Source organism: Euprymna scolopes, chromosome 24, assembly GCF_053919585.1.
Source record: "Euprymna scolopes isolate OS-2025 chromosome 24, ASM5391958v1, whole genome shotgun sequence".
Lineage (NCBI taxonomy): Eukaryota > Metazoa > Mollusca > Cephalopoda > Sepiida > Sepiolidae > Euprymna > Euprymna scolopes.
In genome coordinates, this window is record NC_136505.1 from 55,090,614 (window position 1) to 55,104,377 (window position 13,764).

The 13,764-nt window shown below is 32.9% G+C and overlaps 1 protein-coding gene across 1 annotated transcript in view; it reads right to left on the reverse strand.

Moving 5' to 3' along the window:
• The window catches only part of LOC145246709 (tetratricopeptide repeat protein 21B-like), a 1,013,541-nt gene that overhangs the window by 739,779 nt on the left and 259,998 nt on the right, over positions 1–13,764 (reverse strand). The gene's annotated exons all lie outside the window — the stretch shown is intronic.

Sequence of the window (13,764 nt, forward strand, 5' to 3'; positions counted from 1 at the left end):
ACAGATCCCAAGTACCAAGTCCAACTCTGATTGAGATACCTAATAAAAATGTTAAAACTCCAAACCATTGCTGTAAGATCAAATTCGGCGCAAAGATAAGAATACATCCATGAATAATACATAACGAAATCCCACGTGTAAAAATATCCGCCGGTAAAATTAAAATGTGGTCTTTTATATTCAACCATAAGTTATCTCTCTTACAATATACAATATATTAGGAGTGACGTTGCTTAGTGATTATATAAGCATAGAAGGTAATATTTTGACACCAATCTCAAAATCATTTTTTAAAAAAGATGACGTGGAGAGGGGGGGTTCTAATTAATTTAGTTAATTTTATTTTAATGTATACTTGAACTAATTTTACTTATAAACCCATAAAAAATTATTTTTAGAAAATAAGCAGCTTACATTAATTTTTAGGTGTAAGTTTTTGTTTGCTGTTTAAATATAATGTAAACTAGAATACCCGTGACCCGTTGGGTTAGTATATGTTATAGCTAGCTATGGAATAGTGATTATACAGAATTAATGTACAAATGTGCAAAAATTGAATCCACGTGTGCGCAAAAATAAACATGGCGACTAGTGAAAACAATATAGAATACACTGGATAATAAAGGTCTTAACGTCATTAGCCTTAGATTAAATGAAAAATCCTTTATATAAGATATAAATTATATTTTATATATTATTTTTTCAATAAAAATTGAAAGAAGACAAAAAATACAAGGAGGAAGTGTGCACTGTATCGGTCCAAGCTAGTTTGTGTGTGTGTGTGTGTGTGTGTGTTAAGAGTTTTAACAATATCAGGAAATAATAATCAATTGATTAAGTAATATTTAACGGTGAGACTTTTTCAAAGCAAATCTTACAAAGAAAAAAAATTACCCCACCCCCACCCCCACCCTACACACACACACGTTTTGAAGTGTTTCTACATATTTTAAAAATGTTTGGAACTTATGACCCCTCCACCTCGTTCCCTCTTTCTGCCCCCCTCCCGCCATCACAACTTGAGAAAATGCTAACGATTACATGTCCTTTCTACTGTTGCATGGACAAGAAGTGGGTGCTCATTTTACATTAAATTTATATAGGAAAGTGATCCCCCACTCTAAAATATTAAATTTTTATTATTTTTATTTTTTTAATTCCTTCTTTTATATTATCTTAAAAGGCCTTTGAAACATATTAGTCCCCCAAAAAGTAGATTTTGATTTCTTTTTAGGTTAAACTATGCTGAGTTAGGTCATAAAAAAATACCAAACATTTCTTTTAATATGTAAATTGATCAAGTATTTTTTGTTTTGTTTTTACATTAGAAAAACATTTTTTTTTTTTTTTTTGAAAACGGTTCTAACTTGCAATGAAAATACAATCAAAATAATCGTTTTAAAAATTTGGCACACCAAAAACGTACATGTCTTTTTTATTATCTCTGATTTAATATCGAACGATTTTATTTATTTGTAATGCAAACCTATTTTTAAAAACTTATTTCGGTTTTATTTATTTACTTGCATTTGTATCCGGCGTTGCCCGGGCGTTTGGAGGTGTATGGTGTGCAAAAAACAAAAAAAAAAAAGTGGCAGCAGGAAGGCAGGCTCAAACCTGTACCGTGTAGGAGAAAAAGAATGGGGAAAAAATGTGACGTCTTTGCTGTTACAGCCACCACCAAACCGGGAATGATGTAGGTTTAAATTAAGGCTAGACAATCGAAAAGAGGGGATGACTTTCGAAAATATTAGCAAAAAAAGCGACCCCTCCCTGTAAAAAAGTGCCAGTTGAGGGTGAAGAAATTAATGTTTTTAGCCAATTTTCCAGTATTTTTCGTTTGAAGGGTCGAGCTTCAAATGATACTGATCTTGTGAAAATCCGTCACCTCTGTCGAAAGTTTTAGGCAGACATGCAAACATATATACATACATTTATATATTGACAGCTCAAATTTTCGACCCCAACCAATTAAAAAGCTTGCCCTATCTCTGAATACCCTTTATGTAAAATTTCAAATGTTTAGACCAGAAATTGTCTGAGTAATTTGGTAGAGACTGCAGAGGTCAATTTTTTTTTTTTAACTTTGACCCCTATTATGGACCATTTATTGTTTTGGGCTCAAATAAAGTTATTAAGTTAGATCTATGTCCAAGGAATCTATATGTAAAATTTTAATTGTTTATACCCTAAATTGTCGGAGGAGTTTGGTAGAGTTCTCAAAGGTCAAATCGTTGATCTTTGACCACTTATCAGTCAAATTTCTGGCTGTAAATGGATTAAAAGGATTTTCCCAAATCTCAGTACCCTGTATATCAAATTTCGAGTCTGTAGACTGAAAATTGACAGAGTTATTGCGTAGGGAAATGTACACAGACAGACACGTTCACTTTTATAGATGTATAGATTTATATTCGTTTTCTTTCTGTTAGAAAAAATAAAATGCATAAATCTATTTAAAAATAAATAAAATAAGAAAGAAGACAGTTCCCATAAATTGTTTAAAAAAAGAAAGCTTTTATGGCTTTGTTTTTATTTATTAATGCATGTGCATTTGTGCATCGTAAAGGCGAACCAGAAGGACGGTTTCAACGCTCAAACAAGACGATTTCAGTTTTATTATATGATAGATAGATAGATAGGTCCCCTGTGGCAGATTTTTATAGAATTATATTAATCAACATTATCTTATACTAAGAATGACCTACCTCCATATCTTCCCTTCCCCTATGTAAAAAAGGGAGATAATTGTGAGTAAGATTGTTTTTAATGAAATATTTCTACAAGAGATCAATTTTTAACAAATTCAACAGCATAATGCATCTCTCACCTAAAAATTAAACTGAGATGTTTTTTGCTTTCTTTTTTTTAGTGAAGTTTTAGTTTGACTGGTTTGAAGATAAACTTAGTTCAAATCACTAAAAACAAATAAAACAAACCCGAAATAAATAAAATAAAAATCAATTTTCTATATAAAATGGAAACTGGTCCAAAGGTAAAATCAATAAAAACCACAACCCATGAAGATCAAACAAAATCAATTTATTGTATCTGTTCCATTCCTGTCTTGCCAGTTGCTCATATTTTTTTCACCAGATGATCGATGAGGCCAGCTACATTGATGGGCAACAAAATGGTCGCCTGAGATGATGACTAAGCGAATATCCAGTCCATGGCTGCTGTTATTGCACAGGCAGCTGAAGATAAAATTTGAATTGAATCGAATTTTTGTGGTAAAACTGTCCTTTTAGGTCACCATTAAATCATGCATTTTTTAAAGAATTTTTTACCTTGATGAATTTTCTGTAAAGTTATGGTTGGGATTAGAATTAAACATTTATCTCAAGTAAGCAGACAATCAATTTTAATCAGCCATCACTAAAGAGTAAGTACAAATAATAGCCAATCTATCTATAACTAGTTGGATGGTTGGCTGTTTTTATTTAATGGTATATCAACTCTTTCTGGATTATCTAATGTCGAATTCAATCACTTTGGAAAAAATCCTTATTCTTCAAGTTCTTTGTATCTGAAATGCTGTTTGGTTTGGTTGTTTTACAGTATACCAATCCTTTTTGGGTTATTTAATGTCGAATCCAGTAATTTTGGAAAAAAAAAAGATTTTTATTCTTCAAATCCTTTATATCTTCAAATATTTATTCATTGTGTTTGGTTTGATTGTTTTGTAGAAGAAAATTGATGTAATTTTTTTTACTGTACAGAATATGACTGATTTTTGCAAAGGGAAAGGAAAAGGCAACAACATCAATGTTTGGTGCATTTTTAGTCAGGAAACCAATATCTTTAGAGAACCTGATCTAGTAGCACCAGACGCCCTAGCAGGTATTACCACTCCAGCTCAAAGCAGATCTGGGAGTAATGGTAACAGGCAACTCCACATTCTCTAGAGACCCCAGATGGGGCTTTACCATTGGATGTCTGGTCATACTCAAGACATATATATTTCATACCAAAAAAAAAAAAAAAGAAACCGTTTTTATTTGTTAATCTTTTACCAATCAATTCCTATTGAAACAAACTGACTCTGAAAAATGTAAGGTTTTACCAATGATTTTAAATTTTGCAAACATTTAAATCACCTTAGAATTTGAATCATTTTATTGGAGTTTCAGGTGAGTAGTCATGACCAGAAAGTGCATATTTGTCAGATAATAACACCCTTTCTACCGTTGTATGCAGTTATTTCCCCAAAACAAATAAATTCACAAGATTTTATGGATGTTTTGATTATATAAATTTGCTACTCAGAAAAATACAAGATACTTCAGCTAATGAAATACTAAATCAGATATCTTACATAAATAGAGATTTCACAATATTTTTAAACCTAATAAATACATTGCAGAATGTGTTTAATTTGGAAATTTCAGAGATTTTAACTATTTTTTAAACTATATATAGCGTAATCACATCAGCACACCGGTTCCTATTATATTGCCGAAATTAAGCAACGTTGAGCCTGGTCAGTACTAATATGGGTGACCATTTGGGAATTCCAGATGCTGTATGTGCTCTTCACTTATCTCAGCATTTTTTTCAGTCAGTCATCGATTTTCCTTGTCACTGGACTCAAGCAGTGCCGATTCAGGAGAGGTGTGGTTAGAGATTGCACAACCCTTGCATCACAATTACATGCACAGCTACCCTTACAAGAGGTATCCATTGTGTTTTGAGACTGAATGGAGGTGATGATAACTATTTTTAAAAATGAAAAATATTGCATAGTAAATAATAAATGGGCAAATGTCATGACCCAAAACAAAAACTTTGATATCTTCAGTCTACGGTTCTACCAACAGAAATATTGTGACTTTTTTATATAAACAGAACTTAAAACATTACCTTAAAACAATTATAGCTTTGAAATGACGTCACAGATTCATTATCTATGCTATGTTTCAAAACATGAATTCAAACATAAGCAATAATAAAAAATAAATAAATGAATAGGTAAAATTTATCAATCGGGTTAGAAATTATTTTAATAGTCCAAAACATTTTATATCGCTTTAACTATGTATTACATGTGGTTCTTTCGCAATTATATAATCTTACCAGCCGAGGAAATATAAATGACTGGAAGGAGTATATTTTCGCTAGTTTAATGAATACAAACTTCGACACAGAATTAAGAAAGTCGTACACGTGAGAAATGATTTACAAAGTGTTGAGGAGCAATGTTTCTGTAAATTGATTAAATCAAAATCGGATCATCAAAAGTATTGATACTTTGATATTGGTTGATACATCTTTTAAAACCATACTTATACATTCGATAACATCATCAGATATTGTCAAGATGCATCTTCTTTCATTCTTTTTGATATTTGTTTCTTCTGCTTAACTACACGGTTCTTTGATCTTTCTTGGTTGGAGTGTTGACCTAGTTGTTGGCATGGTAACAAGATTGATCACCTATCCTTTGTACAATACCGTCAGATTTCACTTTCCATTCTCTTTCCCCATTTCTTTCTTCTTCATTGTTCATCTTTGTCTTCTCCTTCCTTGTTTTTGTTGAATTCAAATGCATGCAACATGTAAATATATGTGCGTGTGCATATGTGCTTAAATAACCATATGCTAATGGTTAACACAATCTGAAGTGAAATTGATTGTAATGAAACTGCTCAGAATGCATCAAATGGCATGTAATGTATAAGGCTCGCAGTGAGCATAATCACAATGCGAAAATGGCTCAGAATACCAAAATGCTTAAGCAGTGTGGTCCTCTTTGGTTACAGCAACACATTGTGGCTGCTATTCAGCAGCCTCACAGAAGAATTTAAAATAACAAGAACAAAAGAAATGCTGCAGCATGCTAAATTCAGAGATTCAAAAGTGGTGGTGATTGGAATCTAGACAATACCTGACAAGAAATGGAGCACTTAAGGGAAGATGAAGTGGCAGAAGAAAGGCTTAGACATAAAGCTATATTAAGGTCAGTAATTAAAGGCAAAATGGGATTGACTTACATCCCTTTCCCCAAATCAACAATGCCAAAGGGGGGAAAAATATGTCTACTCATCCAGTACAAAAATGTTTGCAGGTAGAAAAGAGGTGTGTTACTATAAAGTGGCCAGTTTTGATCACCAAAAAATATGGACGAAATGGGAAAATATGGACAAGAAAAAATTATCTAAAAAAATTATCAGTTTGGTAACAGATTTCAGCTTCAAATGATGTATGATATCCTTTTTTTTTCTTTTTTTTTTTTTTTTTTTATTACATTTTCACCCCAAACAAGGCACATTGCCACTTTGGTGTAGGGGGCTACTATCAGGGGAAACATCTACTGGGGTACTATGTAGGGATTAGGGCAGCGAGATGTTGGTTCACGTTGCACTTGAACTTATGCATGTCAGTACAGTTGGGGAAGCAGTGACCCGGAATGGAATTCCAAAGTCTAGCAGTTCTGGGGAAGAAACTACTGGAGTAGAAGGATCTTTTACATCTAGGGATCTCTACAGTGTGGGGGTGGGATTTTGCAGCTTGTCGGGTCTGTCGAGGGTGTTCACGTCGTGGGGGCACAAGTGCTTGCAGTTCTTCAGAGCATTCACCATTATAATACTTGTAGAACAGGCAGAGGGATGCAACGTTTCGACGATGGGACAGAGGCTGAAGTTTTGATGCCAGTTTAGGGCCTATCAGATTTGCGACTCTCTTTTGAACCCTGTCAAGGAGCGAGAGACTAGTAGCCGATGCACCGGCCCAAATATGACAGCAATACTCCATACATGGGCGAATAGTGGCCTTATAGAGGTACAGGATACTTTCGGGTGTTAAAAGTTTTCTCGCACGGTAGAGAGAGCCCACCTTCCTTGCAGCGGCTCTGGCAATGCCCTCGATGTAACTGTTCCAACTCATGTTTCCAGTGAACGTTAGGCCAAGGAGCTTGAGAGACGTACTCTCAGATAAAGAGTCGTTGGCCATTGCTATAGGTGGTAGAGAAGGTTTCTTGTAATTATTGAATGAAACCAGTTTTTTCTTGGTGGCATTGAACGTTACCATCCATTTTTGTCCCCATTCCACTACTGATTGGAGGTCATCCTCTAGTGTTTCTGCCATTACTTTAGATATATGTTCGTTTGTTTTCCTGTCGTGCCTGCTATAGAGTGTGGTGTCATCAGCATATATCCCCATCTCAGAGGCAATCTTGTCGGGGAGGTCATTTATGAATATCAGGAACAGCAGAGGTCCCAGGATGAATACGATTTAAATTCTTTTCAAAAGCTGTAGTAACTGCACATTTCCTTTTCAGTTTTTCCGCTTTTCACCTTGTACGTTATATATGCTATTATTTTACGTTATATATGCTATTATTTTATTTCCATCATATTTGTTTGGAACGCGTATTTCAATTGTTAACATTAATATCTCTGAAAACGATACACAAGCGAGGAAGCATCGTCGCGCCGCCAAATGGAAAACTTTTCACCAAGTGACCCCCCCCTCCCCCTAAAGTAGCCTACCCAGTCCTCTACTGAATTAGATAGCATCTTGGTACCACAAATGCCATTTGACCTTTCGGGGCCAAGAGAAACGACCACCCTGGTCTTTAGTCTCGAGTGTCCAAGAAAAGAAAACCAAAGATAAGTAAAATCTTTAACTGTTTAGCATGAAATTTAAAGCAAATATTCTTTACATTTCCAGGCATATTGTAACCAATAATTTTCTCCATTTAAATAGACCATTTCGCAGTTTACAAAACCCATCTCACTTAAATAATAAGTCAATGCTATAGTAAAGATAAACTCGGTTAAAAAAAAAAAAAAAAAAAAAAAAGAAATTATGCTAATTTATTTAGAGGATATGAAAACTTTATTTCAAAATCATTTCCACCGTGTTAGAAATCCAGACTTATTGCATGTCCAATTATTGCATATATTTAAAAAAAACTAGCTCAATCAAGTTGCACATATTGGGGAAGAATAAGAACTCTAATTACAAACTATATGCAAAGAAAGAATCTTTACAACACATCTTATGGTGTTGTGCCAAAGCTTTTGGTGATGGTCAATACTGGTTTTTACATGATCAGTTTCTGAGATTAATCACTTAGGCTATGACAACAGCATATTATTTTCATTGTTTTTGCTTTTGAGTATATATCCGACACAGACACAATTAATCAACTGAAGATCACATAACTCTACATAAAAACATATAAGTTATCAATGGATATATACCTGAGAATCAAAACAAGGAAAAGTATATGCTGTTGTCATAGCCCTAATAATCACCAACGAAGTGACCAAGTCAGTAAGCAAACATCAGCCTGGGTAAACATGGAGCCTGATCAAGTTTGTTAGACAAAAAGACAGAGAAGAGAAAGAATGAGAGTTATATTTCATCAATGACTGAAATTTACTAGTGAACTTAAAAATACAACTAAAATTCCCTAGACACATAGCAAGAGCAATACTCAGGCCTAACTTGATATTGCAGTAAAAAAAAAAACAAATAAAAACAAAGCAATGCATAATCTGGGAACTGTCAGGGTCATGTAAGAAATCCATAATATTAGCTAATGAGAGAAAAGGTTAAAAATGCCAGGAACTAGTTGAACAATGTCAAGAGAATAGATGGAGGATTTACTATGACCCTATAGAAATTGATAAGAGATTTTATATGTTAGCTGCTATAATATAGAACACTGACAAAAATAGGTACAGTTGGAAAATCAAGGGCAAGGGCTTATATTTTAAAAGACATAACGAATAAAGTACTAGCCACGTTCAAATAAATTTGGCTAAAGAGATTGGAATCTTGGAAAAGAAATTCAGCAGTAAATAGAGGTGAAGAACAAACACATCAACAACATTAAAAGTTTGGTTTTCTTAATCTACTAAGCTGATAGCTTTATATAATAATTTATTTTCGTTCATGATCCATCATGCTGAAATATTTTTTAGATTTCTTATATATTTTCATAATCACTAAGGTTGAACAATTTAGTGCATAAAATTAACAACCATCAGTATGTGTGTATAAACTATCATGTAACAAGGTAGTGTTTAATCAGTGCTTCTATAGAGCTAAACTTTCACAAAAACACCCGACTAGCTACAAACACTATTAACAATTTCTCCCACTCTATATCTGTGCCTAAATCTAAATGCACAAACAACCCTTTTTTACTGCTTGTGGAAACACTGTTCCATTGACCTGCTTCCCGGCTGACTACAGTATGGTAGACTTCAAGTCTAATGTAAACAAGTTCTTATTGAACCATCCTCTTAATTAATCAAGTTGTGCATAATTTATACCATTAATGTCCATTACACTACAAGCTTACATTCATTAACCCTTATTCTCAAGTAGTTTTCGGGCCTTGATAAGTGGTAACTCTGTTGTAAAAAAAACGAACTTAACAAAACTGACTTTTGCAGAATTAAACATAACACTTAGATTATGATTAAAATTAAGAAAAAAAAAAACGGCAAGGAGAGAAAGAAAAAGTTTTTGTTCAGATTCTGACTAATAATTAATATAAAGAATTCGGCATGTTGCACATGAATAGTTAATAAACAGTTTATTGGTTTATCAGTTTTTCAATATTAGTATTAATATGAACAGGATTAATTATTTTAATATGTAATGTTTTATTTTCTAGTTCTCGTAAGTAAATACTGTGTTACGAAAAATCAATCTTGCAGCTGTCTAATCAGGTTTATTTTTCTTGTAGCTGGAATCAAGTAAATTACATAGAATCGGTTGTTTGATTGGACTACTTCAGAAGTAATAAATCAATTAGGTGATTCAGAAAATAAAAGTAAAGTCCTACTTATCTGAATGCAAATTCAGAAAAAGACAATGTAGGAAAGATGGAGGCATTATATGGGAGTGGTGTGAGTGGGGAATTGTTTTCATTGACTAATGCCTGCCGACATGTCTCGATAAAAACAGTCGAACATTGTCACTTCAAAAAGTGTGATTTTTGCACTGTCAACGAGCGTAGCTAAAGGCTTTCAAGGAAGTGACCTGGCGCATCTAGAGTCATATCAAGAGTGCTGTCTGAGGTGATATGATGCAAAACCCGAAATAATCAGTGAAGACAATACATCAGTGAAAACCACCCTTAACGCAACTAGAAAATATATTTGAAGATTAGAGTATCATCTTTTATTTTTACTAGTATCATGACAATCAAAGTGTGATGCATTTTATGTTAGAAATAGAATTCCCTGATTATATATATTTTTTTAAAAACAAGACTCAGTGAAATGTCCGATACATTTTATTTTATTGCTAAGAATTAATGATTCTCTGATACGAAAAAAAAATCCACCACCATTTTGAAAAAAAAAAAAAAAAAAAAAAAATGCCAGACGTTTTTTAATTTCCAATTTTTTTTACTTTTTCTGTTCCTTTATTAACCACATTTTGTCACTCACGCTTTTCTTTTTAAAAAAATAATTCACTGACTACACCCTTTCTTTTATGTGAAAAAGATATGGCTAATGAAGATTCGCCAAATATTTTTTTTCTTCTTTAAAGAAGTTTTTCTGAATTTTTTAGATGAAGATTCACTATTTGTATCATTTGGATTCTTCGGCCTACTGTTCTCATCTTTAGTGTTATTTTCAGAACATTTTCGTTGATGTAATAACCTCCGGCCTTCTTCAGGTGTATCTTGTCAAACTCAAGGAATCTTTCTGCTGAACTTGGTGTAACGTTACACACTGTAGAAACTCATGACTCGACACGTTCTAGCAGAGTACGTCGCAAGGAACATAGGCTAAGTAATAATTTGATTCCTTTTTTTTTTTTTGTAACAATTTATTTCTGGATACTTTCCTGAGTAAACCGTGACCGTGCTTCTTCTCCCTGACCTCTTTCCTCTCAAATGTCATTTCGAACATGCTCTCGAACGTGCTCCCCTGTTTGTGCACACATTATTTTTTTATAGTCTTTTTCTTTTTTCCCTGCCATCACATCATTTTGTACATGGATCTGCATTTGCATACAGTCACCATACTCCGTTACATTGGGAATCTGCACGGAATTTTGAATGGATGCCTTTATTTAATCCATGGGGGTAGCATGCTCTTGTTCCATCAGCCATGACTGGGTAGAAGTACTAAATAATTCGCAATTGTATTTTGAGTGTCGCCCACTCTGAGGATTGAACCTTAAACTTCCAAAAGAGCGTAACTTACAACTGGATTTTACCAAGCACTTTATCCACTATGCCCCGAATCCAAATAATACAAGTTTTTCTTTGCTTCCTTTTTGTTATTGCAACAATTCCTTTGTATTCTTCAATTTTCCGATTATAAAAAGATAACAAAATTTTATTCAATGTTTTCATATGCAACAATTTACAAGTTTGCTTGAAAAAAAAAAAAAAAAAAAAAAAAACGAGAGAGAAAATATGTAGTTTATGAAATATAATTTTTATTTTCTCATTCAAAACTTATTTGGTCTCTTGATTCAAATATAATTTTATAGATTGGTTTTCTTCAACTATTTACTGAATTTCAAAGCCTGATAGAAAATGAGACAAAATAATATTTCATACACGCATCTAATTTAATGTTGTTCCTTTGGATTTGGAATGTCTCCAAGTAATTTAGAAATACTTATTCAAGTCATCACGCTCACGCGAAGAACAACTTAATAAGAATGCAGGAACAAAATTATGCCAAATGTGAAGAACACTCCTCTGAAAAGAGAGAGAACCGTTTCTTGCTTTTACATTTCAGAAGAATGGTTTCTGTGTATGTCTTTTTACAACATATTTACACTTTTGGATTATTGAATGCTCATACTCAATAGTTATTGTAAAAGATTAATGATGTATAATTTACTGGACACAATTTACTCGTTCACCTATAGCTGGGAAGAAATTATGAGTTAATACCTTTGTTATATATTCACATTTTCTTCTTCACTTCTCTCTCTCTCTCTCTCTCTCTCTCTCTCTCTCTCTCTCTCTCAAACATGATCTTGTTATTTTTTTACATTATCATTTTCTGTAATTTTTGGAATTTATACTTACTTCAGCATAACATGTAAGTACATAATGTTTTCACCTGTTTATCTACCACATTCAAGCAATGAAGACAAAAGAAAAAACAATGTCATAAGTGAGCAGTGATAAAAATAAAACTCAGGAGGCCTCCAGAACACTACTGAAACCCAATTTCTAACCTCTAACCTAGTCCTAGAAAAGAAATTATTTTTTTAAGCGATCAGTAAAAAAAAATCCTCAGGAGGGTCCTTGAGCACTACTGAAAGCACTAAATAAAAGTAGGGAGGCTTCCAGAGTACTAATAAAACAAGTTTCTACCCCTGTTTCTTTTATTAGATTTTAAATAACGTGACAGACAGACAAACATTGTAACATGAAGACAAAGAGTTTTAGTATAATATAGATTTTTTCACTCTCTATTAGTATTTCTCTTTCTGTCTCTTCATCTATATTTCTCCTCCGTCTGCTACTATTCCACCTCCCATTCTATGTTATATTTTAAAAATAAAAAAAATTATATTTTCAAAACAAAAACTTTTAAATAACTTTCTTCAGATGCAAAATTTTAAAATTCTCTAAAAAAGAAAAGTGTTTAGAATGAAATAAAGAACAGATTTTATAAAGATTTCATTTACAAATATTCAGTACATGACAAGAAACATAAGAGATAAAAATTTAAAACATCCCAAAACAAGAGAAATTTAAGAGACACACAATAATGTTCTCGCAAATGAAAATACCTAATAGATTAGATAGACAGAAGTAGTAAAAAAGGTTTTGTGTCCTGGCACTTTTGTGCAAGGACAATTTATCCCTCCTTCTCTCTTTAGTAAAGTTTCCTAAACTTACTCTATCCACTCCTAACCCTTGCAATCACACTAATAATATATAGAATCAACAGGATGTGCCCTCTTCCCAGTTCAGATGTAGGTCCATTCATATGAGATTTTCTGCTGCTAAGTAAGACTTTAAAAAAGAAGCAAAATATAATGTACGATCCTACTGAATACGAATTTTGCATTTCTTGTGTTTGCCTCCAACTCCTGAAGATAGAGAAGCAACTTTTATCTAATGGAAAACGAATATCATTCTTTTAGATTAAAAAAAATATATATATATATTTTAAGTGAAAATGTCTTTTCCTTCATAAGTGTACCAGACGATCCAAGAGAAAAATAAACAGACACCAGATTAAAACCTGGTCCATGGAAAAGAGAGGTAGACAATATATCTACCCGACATCCACCGCCACTCATCAAGGGATATGTAACAAATCTACACTCTAAAATAATGTGCTGTTCATTTTTTTTAAACAAAAAAGTTTATAACAATTTGCCATTTACAGAAAAGGCAAAAAGAAATTAAATAGATGATTATAAATTTTATTTGAAAAGAAACGAATGTTTTTGTAAGAAGACATAAAGCTCTAAGACGCCATCTATATAATAATGTGCTTGTTCCATCATCACTATGCCTATTATCACTTGCTAACCCCCCCCCTATCCAATTTGGAACTATGAATTTACCTAAACACAAAGATTAATTTAATACTTATATATACAATACTGTACATTCACACAATATTATATCCGTCCTTTGCTAGGGAAGATGACCATGATTAGGCAATTGTTCTGTAGATTTGGAGATGGCTCATCAGTAGGGCTATGACAACAGCATATTCTTTTTCTTGTTTTGATTCTCAAATATATATCCATTGATAACTTATATGTTTTTATGTAGATTGATGTGATCCTTGGTTGATTAATTCT